The sequence below is a fragment of the Haemaphysalis longicornis genome, unplaced genomic scaffold (genome assembly GCF_048455015.1).
Source record: "Haemaphysalis longicornis isolate Haplotype H1 unplaced genomic scaffold, Haemaphysalis longicornis Haplotype H1 scaffold_3, whole genome shotgun sequence".
NCBI classification, from domain to species: domain Eukaryota; kingdom Metazoa; phylum Arthropoda; class Arachnida; order Ixodida; family Ixodidae; genus Haemaphysalis; species Haemaphysalis longicornis.
The window spans coordinates 170,473,065-170,490,467 of NW_027526335.1; the positions used below are offsets into that span (position 1 = coordinate 170,473,065).

At 48.7% G+C, this 17,403-nt stretch overlaps 1 pseudogene; it reads right to left on the reverse strand.

Annotated features, from left to right (window-relative positions):
* Nucleotides 1-13,926: 13,926 nt before the first annotated feature.
* LOC144175530 (uncharacterized) overlaps nt 13,927-17,403 on the reverse strand; it is a 36,185-nt pseudogene continuing 32,708 nt past the window's right edge.

Genomic DNA, 17,403 nt, shown 5'->3' on the forward strand with positions numbered 1-17,403 from the left:
AAACGAGTAAAATTGAATTTGCTGAAGAGACGGCTATAGCCCTGGCCGCCACTCACTCTGACGCAACGCACATAATGTCTGACTCGCAACAAGCTTGCCGAAATTTCATCAGCGGTCGGATAGCACTCCTAGGTAGAAAAATTCTCACAAATGCTAATCCAGAAATATCCGACACCATAAAACAACTTGTATGGGTACCTGGCCACCAGGGAGTAGAGGGGAACGAGGCTGCGCACACAGCCGCCCGAGCGTCTCTCCCCCGGAGTTCCTCTGACTTCCCAGGCTCTGACCGTACACTCGTACCTTACCCGCTAACCACATTCTCTGAGGTCACAACATACCTGCGCCTCGGTAGGCGGGCGTTCCCGGTGCCTGCCAAGGGCCTAGATAGAACTGAGGAGCGCCATCTTCGCCGGCTGCAGACGGGCTCATTCTACAGCCCCGCAATGCTCAAACACATCAACCCGTCCTTCTCGGGTTCGTGTAACTTCTGCGGTCAGTGGGCAGACACGTATCATATGGTATGAGCCTGCCGGTATAATCCAGGGTTAGAAGTCAAAGTGAAGCCAACGAAGGAGGGCTCGGAGGCGGCCCTGTCCGGCTGCTCGGACCTAGAGTCTCAGCGGGCTCTCGTCCAGCGGGCACGGGCGGCGGCCTCGACCAATGGGATCCCGGACTGAGGAATACCACCCACGCAAGAGAGGCCTAACCGCCTCTCCCTCTCTTCAACTCTGTTTTGTACATTAATAAAGTTTTTCCTCCTCCTCCTCAGTACGGGCGTAAAATCTATGGCTGCGCGTGCACGCCTCAGCTCCTCTCTCCCACTGTTCTCCACTACAAACCTGTGCACGCACAAACCGACCAGCGGTGATGTGTGCGTTTAGAAGTGACAGACTCGATGGAGGACAGCCGACTAAGCGCATTGAGCCATGTAATTTTGACATCTAAATCTCCGACCAGAAAAACCGGCATTTCATCAGAAGCAGCATGCATGAAGCCCAGCTCTGTGGGCACATCCCTCGTTCTCCACCCGATAACCGCGCACGCATAAACCGGCAACCGGTGATGGCGCATACTTAGGCGTGAAAGACACCCGCGGAAATGTCGCTCAGAAGGCCTTCTAAGCTGAAAAAGAAATATGGCCTCAAGCCAGCGTCCCAACTGCGGATGTTTCTCTTCTACCGGGAGGGATTGGCAGCTACATGGGGAACTAGAATTTGCGCGGAAACTGCGACGGTGGGTTTCGGCCGTTTTAGGGGGCAGCCCTTTGGCAGCCGTTACCTGGGCTTCGCGACAGCAGCGTGTTTATCTCCGCGCAACCGAGTGACCAAACGCAGCAGTGAGTGAGTGAGTGAGAAACATTTTATTGCGCCGGTGAAGGGGAGTGGTTCCTTATTTCAGGAAGCCATGCGATGAGCCGGCAGCCTTCGCTCTGGAGGTCAAAAGTGTCTGGACGTCCAGATCGCTGCTGGTCACCAGGTTCTCCCACAGCTCAGGGGTGGGAAGGGGGGATGGAAGAGGGGGGAGGTTGGGGTAGTGCTTGCACTCTAATATGATGTGGGGAAGAGTACCGTGTCGACGAAAGAAAGAAAACGGAGAGGAGCGTCTAGCGAAGGGAGGAGTATGACACGTGCACATACGGCCTCATCTCTCTCACTGCCTTTCCTTCATACGTCTAATGCGTCACCACCAAGGAGCGTCCTCCCCCCCGACAGGTTCCCCAGACGCTGTTCCATTCTTCACTAATCCAAACTACGTGACGTTTGCGTGGGAGGTTCAAACACGAGATATGCAACAACATGTTCGCTGCTCCCTTGTGCGGGGCTAATCCTAAAAATGTGAAATCTGCGCGGGAGGTTCAAACACGATTTGCAACACGCTGGCCAGCGGCGGCGGCGCACTGAGAGGTAGCAGCAGAGTAGCGCACGTCGCCGTTCGTTCCCTGATCACGCGAACTCTTCCTGACCCACAGCAGAAACAAGGTAAATATAAATGGTAGCTGTGGTGTAGTGGCGCCCTCTAGTGGAGCGCCCGCTCACTGTGTGCGCTTGGTTGTATGAATTGTAACTAGATGTCGTTGCTGTGGACGCACGTGACGGGTCACGTGCGTATGCGTCTCGGTGCCGTCACAGAACAGGGAGGACAGGGAGGATTTTAGAGAAGCAAAGGTCTACCTTTGCCTGTAGTGCCAGAAAAAGCGTAGTGGCGGCGTCGTGAACTACCCAGTACGCCCGCTTGATGGCGCTGTAAACACGGCTTTGTAAACATGGCGGATGCTTTTTGCACAGGCCGGTTGAGCTCCTTAATAACATGGCTGCCCTCGCACGGCGGCCGCCGGCTCGCTGCTCCACGGCCGGACTCGACGTTCTGTGACTCGACTCTCCTCCTCCCGCGCGCGAAAGGGGCGTCGAGTCCGGCCGTGGCTGCTCCTGCTGGTTCCTGGCTGGCACGCTGGTCGCGTGTTTACTTGCGCCGCGCTAGTGAAGTGATGTTACGCCAGGTGACCAGATGGCCTCGACTGGCACAGACCACAGTGAGCAGCAAGTGAGAACAAATCGTTTATTGACATCCGCAAGTTTACAGAGGCCAGGACATCATTTCATTTCGATCGCTGCAATTGTACGTCGCTTTCATGACAACATTTTTTTTTGCCATAACAACTCGTTCACTTGCGCTAAGATTTCGAACGAAGGGCACGAATGAGGTATTGACGGCGACAACGGTTTCGTTTGCACCGTCTTTCTAGCGGAGTGCATAACACTCACCTTCTGTTGGAAGAATCAAATATTCTGGCCTCGACAGCTGTCTTCCGATGCGGAATTTCCCACATTTGTCACTCAACAAGCACTCAATTCCCGTGTTTTGCCAGTCCTCTCAACAACTGATGGACGCAAAAACACATAACAGCAATACCAGTCACGAAACCAGTGCTCCGCGCACATAGAAACGGTTGGCCGTTGCAGCGGTTTCAATTTGCATTGGCGGCTTTGTGGTTGCGAATTCAGAAACGAGGTGGTGCACCAGTCGGCTGTTCGTAAAAAGTTGCGTACATTTTTGCTCAACGGATGTTTGATGTGGACCTTGTTAATAATATTTTTAAATAACACATTGTAAGCGAACTGTGTGGGCTCTTTGAGTCACGGAATGAATGTTTTGTATTCTATACCAAAAGTAACCTTTCGCTTGCGCCGCCTGGTGGATTTGATGGTCGAAATTTGCGCTGTAGGTTGGTCACGTGGGGCGTCCATTTTTACGCCGCCTATAGGGAAACCAGGGAACGTCCAAGCTTGCGAGCCCTGGTGCCGTCTTGTTGAACAATAAACGCGCTTTTTGGGTTCTGGTCTTGGTACGAGCAGGCCGCACTCTTTCTTCTTGGGCTTGTGGGTGGGCCCGGCGGCCGTCCCTCGCTCCGTCGCTGCCGAGGCCGCTCGCCGTCGCCCACGACACAACATCTTTTTGGCGACGAGGACGGGATGATTTTCTTCTGCTGCGACGACATCGTCGACGGGTCCGGCAGAATGAAAACGTGAGTGCGTTTGACCTCGCTCGAGTGTGACTGTCCGGCGCGTCTGGCGTCGCGAGGCCTAGCGTTCTTTGTGCTGACGCTTGTCGAACCGTCGTTTAGGCCTCGCCCTACTTCGTTCTTCTGCTTCTGCTCCTGCATCTCTCTCCTTCCTGCTTGGCAGCATGGGCCTCTTCGATAACCTGCCCGTTTTCCTCGAATTGCCGGGGCCGCCTCCGATTCCGTGGCATAACTGGAAAAAATTGTTTCAGGCCCATCTCGAGGCGGCTGGCGGCAGCGACTGGAATGACGGACGACGCGCGTCGGCGCTCGTCAGCGTTTTGGGTAGGGAGGGGCAACGAAGGTATTTTGCTGAGGCGGAGCAGGACGAAGCAAGGAGGGACGCCGCCAGTAACGTGACCGACGCTAATGTAACCAGCCCTATCGTGACCGACTCCGCGACCGACTGTAGTGTGACCGCATCCTCGGCTCCGGCCATTTCGAAATTCGACCAACTTTTGGAGCAGCTGGACCGGCTCTTCGCTGCGTCCACAAATACGCTTGTTGAACGACATGAGTTCACAAGCCGTCGTCAATTTCGGGGGGAAAGTTTTTTAGAATACGTGACCGCTCTAAAGGAGAAAGCCGTACGTTGCAAGTTCGGGCTGACGTACGCGGAGCGCGTCCGAGATCAAATCATACATGGAACGTCTAACCCCCAGGTTAGAGAAAAGCTGCTCGCACATGGCGAAAAGTTGTCTTTGGAGAAAGCTGAAGAGATTGGTCGGAGTTTTGAATCGTTGTCGTTGGCGAACCAAGCCTTCGGTTCGCATCATCAAGTACAAGCGGTAGGCCGACGAGGAGAAGGTGGCGTCGCGGAAGATGGCGGTCGGGGAAGCCGCCGCGATCAAGATGGCGGCGTGGAGGATCAAGATGGCGTGGGCCGCCGGGGAGGCCGGCGCGCTCAAGATGGCGGCATAGGAATTCAAGATGGCCTGGCCAGCCGGGGAGGCCGTGACGTCATTCCACCGGGTTCGGGAAGACAAGATGGTGGCCCCCAAGATGGACGTTTCCATCCGCAGTCAGCTGTAGAGTTCCGCGGTACAGTTCAGCAGAAGAAGTTTGCAGGCAAGCTTCAGTTATGCGAGCGATGCGGAAATAAATCGCATAATTCAGCATTTCCAAATTGTCCAGCCAGAAATCGGCGCTGCAACTCTTGTAATAAGTGGGGACATTTCGCATCGATGTGCTGTAAGCCGGCACCGGTGCATCGAGTTTCTTCGAAGGAAGCTACGGGATCCGCTTCGACACCGGAACCTGTAGAGCATCCAGCATCCACGGAGATCAACGCACCCGCAAGATCTTCCGTCTTAACAGTCAGCACTTCTTCTAGAAAGGACTTAGTCGTCCAAGCGGAAGTCAGCGTCAACAATCCTCCAAGAAAGGACTTAGTCGTTCAAGCCGAAGTCAGCGGAGTGACCATGCAACTCTTAGTCGATACCGGAGCATCCGTGTCGTTGATGACTGTCGAAGATTTCAAGCGTCACTTCAGTAAACAGCATGCGCTGTCCAAGGCTTCCGTCAACTTGTGGAATTTTTCCAAACAACGTATCGGCATCCGCGGCTCATTCCAAGCTCCTGTTCAAGTCTTGCAACGGTCTTGCTCCGTCACATTCTACGTCACCGACAAAGGGACATCTCTTTTGGGGCTCGACGCCATCCAGCAACTGGGCATTCAGATCGACGGTGCGTCTCTTACGTGTCGACTAGCATCGGTGTGTGCAGTGCAGTGTCCCGTGAACGTGCCCCCGGGTTTCGAACATCTCTTCAACGGCGAGTTGGGTCTTGTCAAGGACGTCTCGCATAAGATCCAACGGCGGCCAGGTGTGACTCCAGTCGCATCTAAGCTACGAAGATTGCCTCTTGCTCTCAGTGATCCAGTGTCCAGCGAGCTGCGACGCCTCGAGGACAATGATGTCATTGAGCGTGTCGACGCCTCGGAGTGGGTTTCACCACTCGTCGTCGTCCGGAAAAAGAAGGGGGACATTCGGCTGTGTGTGGACCTCCGGGAACCGAATAAGGCAATTATCATTGATGGGTATCCTTTACCGCATGTTGAAGAGCTGTTGCAGATGTTTCATGGTGCTGTTTGTTTTTCTAAGCTTGACTTGGCGTCGGCTTATCATCAGTTGTTGCTGGAAGAGGGCAGTAGGGACTTAACTACTTTCGTGACTCATGAAGGTTTATTCAGGTTTAAGCGGGTGTGTTTTGGTCTGGCGTCGGCGCCTGCGGTTTTTCAAAAAATGATGTCTCAGATCTTAAAAAATTGCAAAAATGTTGTTTGCTATCTTGATGATATTCTTGTGTGGGGAAAGACTCAAGCTGAGCATGACGCGAGCCTGGTTGAAGTCTTAACATGTATAGCAAACAGTGGCATGAAGTTGAACGACAAATGTCTTTTTTCGGTCAAGGAACTTGATTTTTTGGGTCACAAGATTTCGGCAGAGGGCATCTCACCTTTGGAGAGCAAAGTAAAAGCTATAGTTCATGCTCCCGCTCCTACGGACATAAAGTCACTGCAATCATTTTTAGGTCTTGCAGGACACTATGCTAAGTTCATAAAGAACTATGCAGAGATAGTTGAACCACTTCGCTTCATGCTCAGGAAGGGTCAGACGTTTTGTTGGTCTGATGATGCTCAGCGCAGTTTCGATCAGTTGAAAGCGTGCCTCACATGTTCTCCGGTTGTGAAGGTCTTTAATCCTGACTTGCCTGTAGTAGTAACTACCGACGCATCTGATGTGGGAATTGGCGCGGTATTACAGCAGCGGTATGGTTCTCGGCTTGAAATCATAGCCTTTGCATCTAGAACTTTGTCGGAGACTGAGAGAAAATACTCTGTGGGAGAGCGCGAAGCGCTGGCTTGTTTGTTCGCGTGCGAAAAGTGGCACATTTTTCTTTGGGGCAGACGGTTCACACTTAGAACTGACCATCAGGCTATAGTGGCTTTGTTAGCCGCAGGAGACTCAGGTCGGAGACCTTTGAGGATTTCACGGTGGTCAGCTCGTTTGCTGTATTACAATTTTGACATCGAGTACTGCAAAGGGTCAGAAAATCTGGTGGCTGACGCTCTATCGAGATTACCCATTCAGACCGGCCAAGAACTTGTTAAGGAGGAAGAGATAGTGTCACTAGTAACATCAGTAGTCGATAAAGAAACCGTGCAGCTGGCAACGAAGGCAGATGTGACGTTGCAGAAGGTAGCAGAGTATGTATCCAAGGGTTGGCCCGATAAGAAAAAGGTACACAGTGATTTAACTGCTTACTTTCATGTAAGGGATGAACTTTCTGTTGTGGATGGATTACTCATGCGTGATGACCGTGTAGTCATTCCTTGTGTACTGGTACCTACGTTCCTCGAGTTAGCACATGAAAATCATCAAGGAATAGTACGTACGAAACAACTTCTCCGGGAACGTTACTGGTGGCCTCAAATGGATGGCAATGTTGAAGAACATGTAAAGCATTGTCACGTTTGTCAGCTGGCAGACAAGTCTGCTAAGCCTCATGTAGCTCCGTTGCAGCCAGTGGAATGGCCTGAAGGGCCTTGGCAAAAGTTGGGAATGGACATCGTCGGTCCGATAAATGTGTCGTACCCCCGATTTCTTGTTACACTAGTCGATTACTACTCTAAGTGGCCTGAGGTTCTGGGCACAAATTCCATTTCAAATGAGGATGTCATTAAGATGTTGGACTGGTCTTTCAGTCGGGAAGGGCTCCCTGAGGTTTTAGTGACGGATAATGGACCCCAGTTTGTCTCCAAACAAATGCAAGAGTATCTAAAGGAGAAAGGTATCCGCCACGTGTTCTCGTCGAATTATTACCCTCAGGCTAACGGCCAGATTGAACGGTTTAACAGAGTTCTCAAAGAATATTTACAGGTAGCCAGACTTGAAGGCAAGGATGCTTCGAAAAGCATTACACAATTTCTTGGGTCGTTAGGGTCACACCACATTCAGTGACAGGTCTTTCTCCAGCTTTTTTGCTGCATGGACGTCAGCCTCGTTCCAAAGTGGATATTAGCAACTTCAGGATACGTAAAAAGGCAGCAGAATCGGACAATTTCCTGCCTCATGTTCGGAATCAGGTCTTCACGAAGCAGCATAAAGCTAAACAGTACTTTGACAGAAGGAAAGGTGCGCAGCAGACCCGCATAAAGGTGGGAGATGCGTGAAAGTAAAATTCCGTAAGCAAGGATTTCTGAAGTATAGTAAGCCGTTGACAGTGCAAGCTCAGGTTGCACCTTTCACCCTTAAGCTCAGTGATGGAAAGATCTGGAACGCTTCAAATCTCACAGTCGTTCCGAAGGGAATCGAGGTTGGCTCAGCACCGTATTCGTTTGACAATGTTGAACTCTCGTCGAGGCATAAAGAGTTTTTGTACTCTTTGTCTAACTTGGACATTTGTGACAGCCAGTCCCCTAGTCTACAGTTTTCAGAAGGGACAAGCCCCATGGTTCAGACAGACCCTGATCTGTCGGAGGTTTCTACCAGTGCAAGGTCTGAATCCGTTGTCCCTCGGGAACCATTAGAATGTCAGGAAGAAAATAGTGAACAAATAGATCCAAATAACCATGTAGACAAAACAAGGGAAAATGAGGGGGCGTCTGGATCGTCAAATAATGCAAGTTCAACGTCTACGCGTCCGCGCCGTAAGACTAAGCAGCCTCAGTGGCTTCGCGAATATGTGCAGTAGGGGGTATACGTACGGCTCATGCTTTGCGTCATGTTGGACGTGTCATGTCTGTGTTGAATCGTATGTCATCATTGAAAATGTTTTTTTGGACGGGTTTTTTTGGGACTTATAGAACTGTCGTGAGCGACTGATAGCCTGTTGTGTGAGTCAAGTGAAAGGAAGATGCAGACATTCTTCAAAGCACGGGAGAATGATGTGGAGTGTGCATTTAAGATGCTGTATGTATTTCGCAGAGTGTGCGAACTTCTTTTGCACGGGGAGATGATGTGGTGTAGTGGCGCCCTCTAGTGGAGCGCCCGCTCACTGTGTGCGCTTGGTTGTATGAATTGTAACTAGATGTCGTTGCTGTGGACGCACGTGACGGGTCACGTGCGTATGCGTCTCGGTGCCGTCTTGTTGAACAATAAACGCGCTTTTTGGGTTCTGGTCTTGGTACGAGCAGGCCGCACTCTTTCTTCTTGGGCTTGTGGGTGGGCCCGGCGGCCGTCCCTCGCTCCGTCGCTGCCGAGGCCGCTCGCCGTCGCCCACGACACAACAGTAGCGAAGCTTCGAGCGAAAAGCGGTTCAGAACCTATCGCCAGCGACATCAACATGGAGGGTTATGAGAGTGGCGATTGAAGCGCGACTACGTGAGGAGGGAACAAACACTAATAACAAAAAAAAACAAGTTTTATTCAACAATAAAACAATATTCATATTTTCCGAAAGATATTTATTTCTCAGTCACATTTATTTAGGCACAGTGTGCAAATAATTCATGAAAATGCTGTTCATTCTCAAAAACCTTTTTTGTGGCGCCCTCTGAAGAATGGCAGATGTCATTGCTCTGTGATGCACTCCTTGTAGTGTTCGGAAAGGCGCGCCTAAAGTTCGTCTGCTAGGAAACGCCCCTCACATTTTTTGGTGGTGCGCATTCGCATTCGTTTTTTCTTGTTAATTTGGTGCGCAATTAATTCTTGGTGTGCGTGTAATTGCGAGGTGCGTTGTATCGTGGGTGAACACGTTTAGTAACTTGCCCGGCGGGCACGGTGTCTTTACGGGACGATGCTGCCAACGGTTGGAGCAGAGCGCTTTCCTCGGTACCTACGGAAACAATGTGCTGTACAAGGTTGCAACAGCAACTCCCGTGCGCCTGGCGTTTCAAGGCACCATTTCCCTCTCATTTCCACAGGTAACGCGAAACTATCGCACTGTTAATACGTGCACGGGGGGTTGTTTAAGGGGACGCGGCGGTGTTTCGAAAAAAAATGGGTCTAAAGCTTTGTTATATCACAGTTATCTCTTGATTTCACCTCAGGTTGGCTCGGAGGAAGTGGTGTCAATTACTCTAGCAGTTCTCAGTGTATTCAAATAGCGCAAATATTGTGCGTCAATCGAATTCAAACGATTCGCTTTATTGTCTATCTCAGTGCCTTCTCTGTTGCATTACAACGCTTGTAATGATCGCTGCTTCCCGCGCTTGTATGCGCAAGCAATATTTCCATCGCAGTACTGTGTTGTGCTGCTCCGTGCTGAGCTCTTTCCTGCTATGTGTTTTTACTTACTGCCGTTGCTTTCTTTTGTATTGATCCATTTTTACTCTTTTTACTTATCTGTTGCGACACTTGCCTAAGCAATGCAACCAGGAAATTGCAGGCGTGACTCTTTTGTGAAGTTCTTTAGAAACCCACGTCTAATTGATAAAACGCTGGGACAGCTGCGGTGTGCTCGCTGCACATTCGTGAATCGGCATTCCTGCGGCCCGGTTTTCTGCGTCAAGATTCAGTGCCTAGTTCTTTTCTCTTGTTTGGAAGTAGTTCTGCTGTTGAGGCTTTCATTGCTCATAATGCTATGTGTTACGGGTAAAGTCAATTTTTCGGCGTGTAAAGAAAATCATAACACATGTAGCTCCCACGAACATTTTGTACTTATTTATATACGTGCTGATTTTGTACTCTGTGGTAAAGTTGTTTTATGTTTATAATGGAATAAAATTCAAATGTCTTGATTATAGCATGACTATGCGTTATTTCGTCGCGTAGAACTGAAGCACACAAACCGAGCAAGCATTATATAACCTTGATCTATTCTTAAGGCGCGCATGCAACCTGCGTATGTGCGACGCAGTTAAACAACCCAGCAGTGGCGTTGGTAGAAATTTGTATCGCGGTGAGGAGGGGACACGTTTCGATATGAAGGGGAGGCCGCGAAGAGTGGTGGAGTGCCATTTTGGGCTCTGTATCCCATGAAAGAAAAAAATTCTGGAAGTAGGGGGGGGACGTGCCTGGTTCCCGGTTTTCCACCCGCTGCAATCAACGTAAACAACTGATTGCTTTTATACGGCAGTGGAAGTAATGAATACAGAATAAAGTTTCAGAGAAAATGCAAGCCGTTTTTATCAAAACCTAGGCGATCATACGACAGTATGCTTAAGTACGTTTCTTGATTGATTGTGGGGTTTAACGCGCCGACGCAACGCAGGCGATGAGGCGCGCCGTAGTGGAGGGCTCCGGATTAATTTTGACCACCTGGGGATCTTTATCGTGCGCCGAAATCTCGTACACACGGGCGTTTTTGCTTTTCGCCTCCATCAGAAATAAGTACGTTTCTCTAGTCACGAGTCTGTTCTAGTTAAGCTAGCGTTGACTTGCAGCACACACGCCAAGGACTCGCCCAATTGCGTCAGTTGGCAATGACATGAGCCCTAAGCGATCACAGGCCTGCTAAAGCTATTTTGAAGTAAATTTTCGCGCTAATGCAACCAAAATGACGTCACTTTTTGACCGGATCTCGCGTCACGTCCGGTTTATTTTTTGTTCCACCGGAATTGTTCGCTCCTCACACAGATGACGCTAAGCCCCATGAGCAGCTTAAGAGCCGCCATTTTCTGAATGTATGGGCTTCTATGGAAGCTTCGCTACCAGTTATATTTACCTTGGCAGAAATGCTCCGTGACCGAGAAGACTGTAGCTCGCGCTGCGCACAAATTTCATATTAAGTAGTGTCGTCAGTGCATTTTGAATACCCATCCGTGCTTCTGCTTATTTTTCGCAATCATCTGATAACCGCACTACCGCCGTTAGCTCGACTGCGCAACTTGCCAAAGGGGCATCAATGGAGCCGAGGGGGAAAATAGTTGCGATAGAGGTGTCAGCGGAGGGGGAGCCCCGCAGCGGCGCCGAGTAAATCGATGAAACCGGAATGAAAACTGGAGGGGTAGACATCTACTGCTTTGCAGTAAAACAATTTTGTGATGCCAAAAGTGCGTATGAACTAAGAAAGACAGACCCCAAAATTTTCTGCTCTGGTGACATGGAACATAAACCAAAATAAATTAGGTCAAGTTGCATATTACATTCTTTTCATAAATTGTTTAAATCATATCGGTTTATAGAACTCCATGTCTAGTAAGCTATTTAATATTGTGCTTCTTTTGTATAATTGCTTTTCCACATTATTTGGGTATCAATTCTCAATGAAGCGTTATTGCTTAGTTCGTGTTCAATGTATTGTTTTTTCGCATTTTAACCGTCTTACTTTCCAGAAATGGGGCGCAAACCCTCGTCAAGTGATCTAGCTTGCACTTTCAAAGATGATAGTCTATCTTGGGCTATTTGAACGCAGAAATTTTGGTCTGTCTGTATGTCTGTCTGTCAAGAAGAGAATGTATTAATTCTAGTAGCAGCTAGCAATGTATTATCTGCCATATTTTTCCTAGGTTTTATTCTGTTATTCACGATTTTCACTGACCCTGCGTTGTCAAAGTTTGCAGTGTCATGGTTTCGATATCATGCGTTGAAATGTCTTTGCAGATAGCGACAATGTGTGGTGTGACACAATGTTTTGTTTAATGAATATGTAAGCCGTTTTTCCTAAATATAATTTGTTAGTAGCGCTGTGTCACGTGTTCTTGCTAAGTTTTAGTTTTCAATAGTGCCTTTCTGGTCATGAACATGAACCAACACGCCCTAATGGCAGTCCTTCTAAGTCTACTATATCCCGTCTACATGGAGGCAGGAGTAAAACCGTCTGGGAATGGCCATAGTGAGTACGTGCGGGCACCGAGCCATCATTATCGGCATCTCTATCATTCCCGCCCGATGGAGGCGACACAGTCAGCCATGTCGCAATAGCATGTCGCGTGACGATATACAGCTGCCTGTCTAAGGTGATTTCTGCGCGGTCCTGCAGCACGGCTGACCGTTGGCGATGAGTGCTTCTGGAGTGAGAATTATTACTATAATTATTTCTTATTTAGAAGGGGTGACACGAGATGTTTTCAGGTGTTCAAAAAGCAGTAAATAAGGTAAGGGCGTTTTAGATTTTCCTGTATAATACCCCGGTAATTCCATGCCCGCTGTTTTGTCGTTGAATGGCATGAGGAGCAGGTCACGATGGTGGCCTCCCCGGGTTTCTCGGCGGTTTCCCACAGGTGTCTCCTGCGGCGGGAAACGTATGCCCACCACTTAGCTAACAAGTATTTTGTGAGAGAATCCCCTGACCTAATCTTGTGAACCAGGACTAGGGCGCCTGAAAAGTCCTGCTGGCAGTGGTTTTGGGTCGTAGTCAATTTCAATACAGAGTTCCTCCTTTCTATCTGGCTTTATAGCTTCTCTTACCATGTGTACGTCATCATCAACATCACCAGCCTATCTACGCCCACTGCAGGGCAAAGGCCTCTCCCATTAATCTCCATTTACCGCGGACCTGTGCTAATTGCGAGAAATTAGCCTCGCAAACTTCTCGATCTCATCTGCCCATCTAACTTTCTGCCGCCCCTTTCAACGCTTGCCTTCTCTAGGGATCCACTCTGTTACCCTTAATGACCAACGGTTTTCTTGCCTTCGCATTACATGCACTGCCCACGTCCATTTCTTCTTCCTAATTTCATCTAATATGTACTTAACACGCGTTTGTTCCCTGACCCACTCTGCTCTTTTTTGTCCCTTAATGTTACACCTATCACCTTCCACTCCATTGCCCACTGAGTGGTTCTCAGTTTAAGTTGAACCCTCTTAGTGAGCCACCAAGTTTCTCCCCCGTAGGTGAGTACCGGTAAAATGCAGCTGTCATACACTTTCTTCTTCAGAGAGAATCGTAGGCTGCCATTCATTATCTAAGAACGTCTGCCGTATGCATACGGCATGTGTATGTATGTATGTATGTATTTATGTACGTATGTATGTATGCATGTATGTATATGTACGTATTTATGCACGTATGTACGTATGTATGTACGTAAATACTATATATATATGTATGTACAGTCGCGCTCACTATGACCTACACCGCTCATTAGTATTCAGACGATTATATCGTCAAAACAATGACTATGGGCATATACGTTAGGATAAGGTGTTGATTCATAAGGACGCTGTTCTCCTAATGCGCACTTGGTCTTCAACCCCGGGGGCCAGACAAAGGTCATATAAAGCTGTGAATACTAATGAGCGGTGTAGGTCATAGGGAGCGCGACTGTACGTATCTGTGTTTAGGCAAGCAGCTGGGAAGGAAAAGAGGCTTTGTTGAACAACGCGCAAGCATTTATACATGCGAGCTGATAAGCGCCGTCTGTAGCCGAGACATGCGCAGTAGTGTTGCAGGCACGTATGCTTGTGCTCTGCTACATCTTCCTTTTCTTCGAAAAAAAAACAACAAAAAACAAAAACAACAACTGCCGTTTTTCACTTTTAACAATGCAAATGTTCAGTTATTCTGGTAATGGTAGCGCAGGGCTGTTGGCGGACGCATTCGCTTCTTCGTAGACTCGTGCTTGTGTTGTCTTCTGCGATGTGCGTCACAGGCTCCGATTTCGCTTGCGAGTCATTCGTATCGGTTTCAGTGGTCCTCAGGTGTTCCCTCGTGCGATGTAGTTGCTGTCCGCTTTCTGTAGATACCACGTAAGACCGAGCTGTATCCCCAGGGCCGACGACTACGGCCGGGGCCCATGTTTTGCTACGAGTCTCGTAGACAGACACTCTCGACCCACTCTAAAGCTCTGGCAAGCATCTGGTACCTCTTTTGTAGTAGACGCGCTGCTTGTGCCTTATTTTCCGGAGTCGTTGTCGAACCTCCTCTGGGGAAACAGCCCTTGGCTCCAGGTGATAGTCGGTCACGGGGAGTTGTGTCCTGGTGTGGCGTCCCATCAACCTCTCTGCGGGAGACTTGAGGCGGTCGTCCCTTGGGGTGTTTCGCCACTCCAACAGGGCGCTGAAAAATGCGAGCTTAGAAAATGGGCATTTCTTTAGCAACTTTTTTGCTTCCTGGACAGCTCGTTCTGCCATGCCGTTACCGCGCGGGTAGTAGGGGCTAGAGGTGACATGGCTGATCCGGAAATGCGACATGAACGTTCGGAAGCTTTCACTGTTGAAAGGGGGACCGTTATCGTTTCAAAACTTGGCGGGAATTCCATGTGTCGCGAACACTTGTGCGCAGGCATTTATACATGCGAGCCGAAAAACGCCGTCTGTAGCCGTGACATGCGGAGTAGTGTTGCAGGCACGTATGCTTGCGCTCTGCTACAGTATCTATATGTCTGTATGCATGTATGTATGTATGTACGCATTTATGCACGTATTCATGTATGTACAGGTGCTCCAAAGCTGAAACGGTGAACGAGAGCGGTAGCCGGAGCAGGCAAAATTGCATGCCAGCACTACCTATGAATATATACGCCGCAGATAGCGAGAGCACGTGGACACATCCTGCCGGCCCATCTCGATACGCTGACGCTCGCCTTATTGCCGGCTCAAGCGGAGCCGCGCTGCTGTCATCCCTGCTCGCCAGCGGCGCTCCCAATGCTTACGAGTTAAGCTGGGATGCCCTTTTTTTCCTACATAGCTTACTGAAGTTTGTGCAATAAAGTCGATTTGATTTGAAGCAGCTGGCCTCCGATAGGCTCACCTCCTTAATTCTCTTGACCGCCCATTAAAATCGTAGAAGCAATGCAGCAAATACACGCATGTACTATATGTTTTCATTCAGTCTCCATGGGCTTCCTTGAGACCAGCATGGTTAAGGCAGCAGTTGCTGAATGATTCATGAGCGTTTAAGGCTCATGGCACAACAAAACAACAAACTTACCGGTGTTGTTATCGCGAACCACGGCACAGACGTGGTCAAAGTGGTGGCGTTCCTAAAAAGTAAGAAAGAATTGAAAATACTATCGACTTCCAGTGCCTTGTACGTGATTTTAACTGCTGCTGTTTTGGGGACAACAATCTTATCTAGCTCTTTACCAGTCGGGCAGGTGGTAAAAACCACGGTAGCAGAGTGGCAAAGGCGTTGTTTTGCTGAGCACGAGGTCGCGGGGGTGGTTCCTGGCCGCGGCGCCCGCTTTGTTGATGGAGGATAAAAGCCAAAATGCCCGTGTATACGAGATTTCGGCGAACTATAAAGATCCCCAGGTGGTCAAAATTAATTCGTAGCCCTCCAGTACCGCGCGCCTCATCGCCTGCGTTGCGTCGGGGAGTTAAACCCTAGAATCAATCAACCAGTGACGATGTACTTCATTCCTGAGTGTGATCTCTAGCGTGTGTGTTATTGCAATGTGAATTAGACACAGCTTTCGTATTCATAGGTTTATGTGTCTGTATAGAACCAAACGTGTTCTTAGTACTGTGATCTGGAATGCGTCTTGTTTATTCCTAGCCATGTTTTTTCTCACGAAATACATACTGCATCTCCTTCAAACGTGTGATTGTAGGTAGCATAACCCCTTATTCCTCTATGATGTTTTTAATGGATTCATTACTAACCAATAGGCTAAGGATAAGGACATTCATGCATGTATTTGGTGAACATGAAAAAGAATCAACAAACACGAAATATTGCATGTGCTCAATCGATCATCTTCAATACAATGTGTTGTCGGGCTAGTTGGTTCATATCACAGCAATATGAGTTAGTGCAGCGAAAGACCCAGACGGTGAAAAGGATGGTGCGACCGTCAGTCCCATCCTTTCCAGCGTCCGTGTCTTTCGATCCGCTGAATTATATTTCTGCGTCATCTTCAGAAAGTTTGCTGGTTAACTTAACTCGCATTTACACTGTTTTGAGTCTGATTGACGGTGCTTGCCACAACGGAATATGCGATTAACGATAGAGAAGAGGAAAAGACACATGAAAAAAAAAATAATTTCTACTATCGGTAAATAGGAAAGGTTAAGTGCTTGTGCCCAGGGCATGCAGGAACCAGAATAGCCGATACCACTATCGAAGTTGTGCTCCTTTATACAGTGAAAAGGTCCAGTTAGAAATTGCTAAGTTTGCGATAGCGTGCCAACGGACGCAGCCTAGTCGGTACCACACCACTGGTTGGACAGAACCCTATAAAATATTTTTTTTATTGACGGAGCGTGGTTATTCAGAAAGCCGAATGCTTCTAGCCTGCGGGTAAGGTGAAACACTGTAAATATTTTCAAACCTCTGAATACGGATGAACACTGGGCAGCAGAGATCTGAGATGCAGGTATAATCGAATCGCTGCCTATGTGGCATACCTAATAGTGCTGGCCGAAAAGCAGAGGAGAGCTCACTGCTTACGCAGGAGGGCTACCAACGGGAAGCTTGCTCACGTATTGCTTTTTCACGAAAGCACAATGAACTGCGTATATAAAAACTATCGGTTTAATCACCCACAAATTGGATTGGCCTCCGGATGAAACACAAGTTGGCCAAATGCTCGAAATATAAAAACATTTGAATGAATACAGACAATATCGCGAAATTCCCCGGGAAATTTTACGAAGAACTAAAATAGTCATTCTCAAAACCATAATCGGTCACGTTATCCCAGGGTGGGATTCGACCCACCGTCGTGTAAAAGATATGATGAACACGGAAACCCTAGGCCACGACTGCTCGATTAATAGGGATGACTGATTGTCGCCGTACTGGGTGGCTTCTAGTCTTTAACGTAGACAAATGATTTACACACCTACACTGGGGAGTGGTGTTGATATTGCTGCGTTTAATTAACACACAATTAGACTGAATGCAAAATTTGTCAGTGGCAGGTGAAAAATCAATATTGCCGCAGCGAGCCCCGCCAACAGATAGGGATAATTAGCAAATACTTTTGCAAACTACTGACGCAGTAGCGCGTATCGCAAAGGCCACATTGCTTCACGCAAAGCAAATATTGAGTAGATAATAAATGCAACACA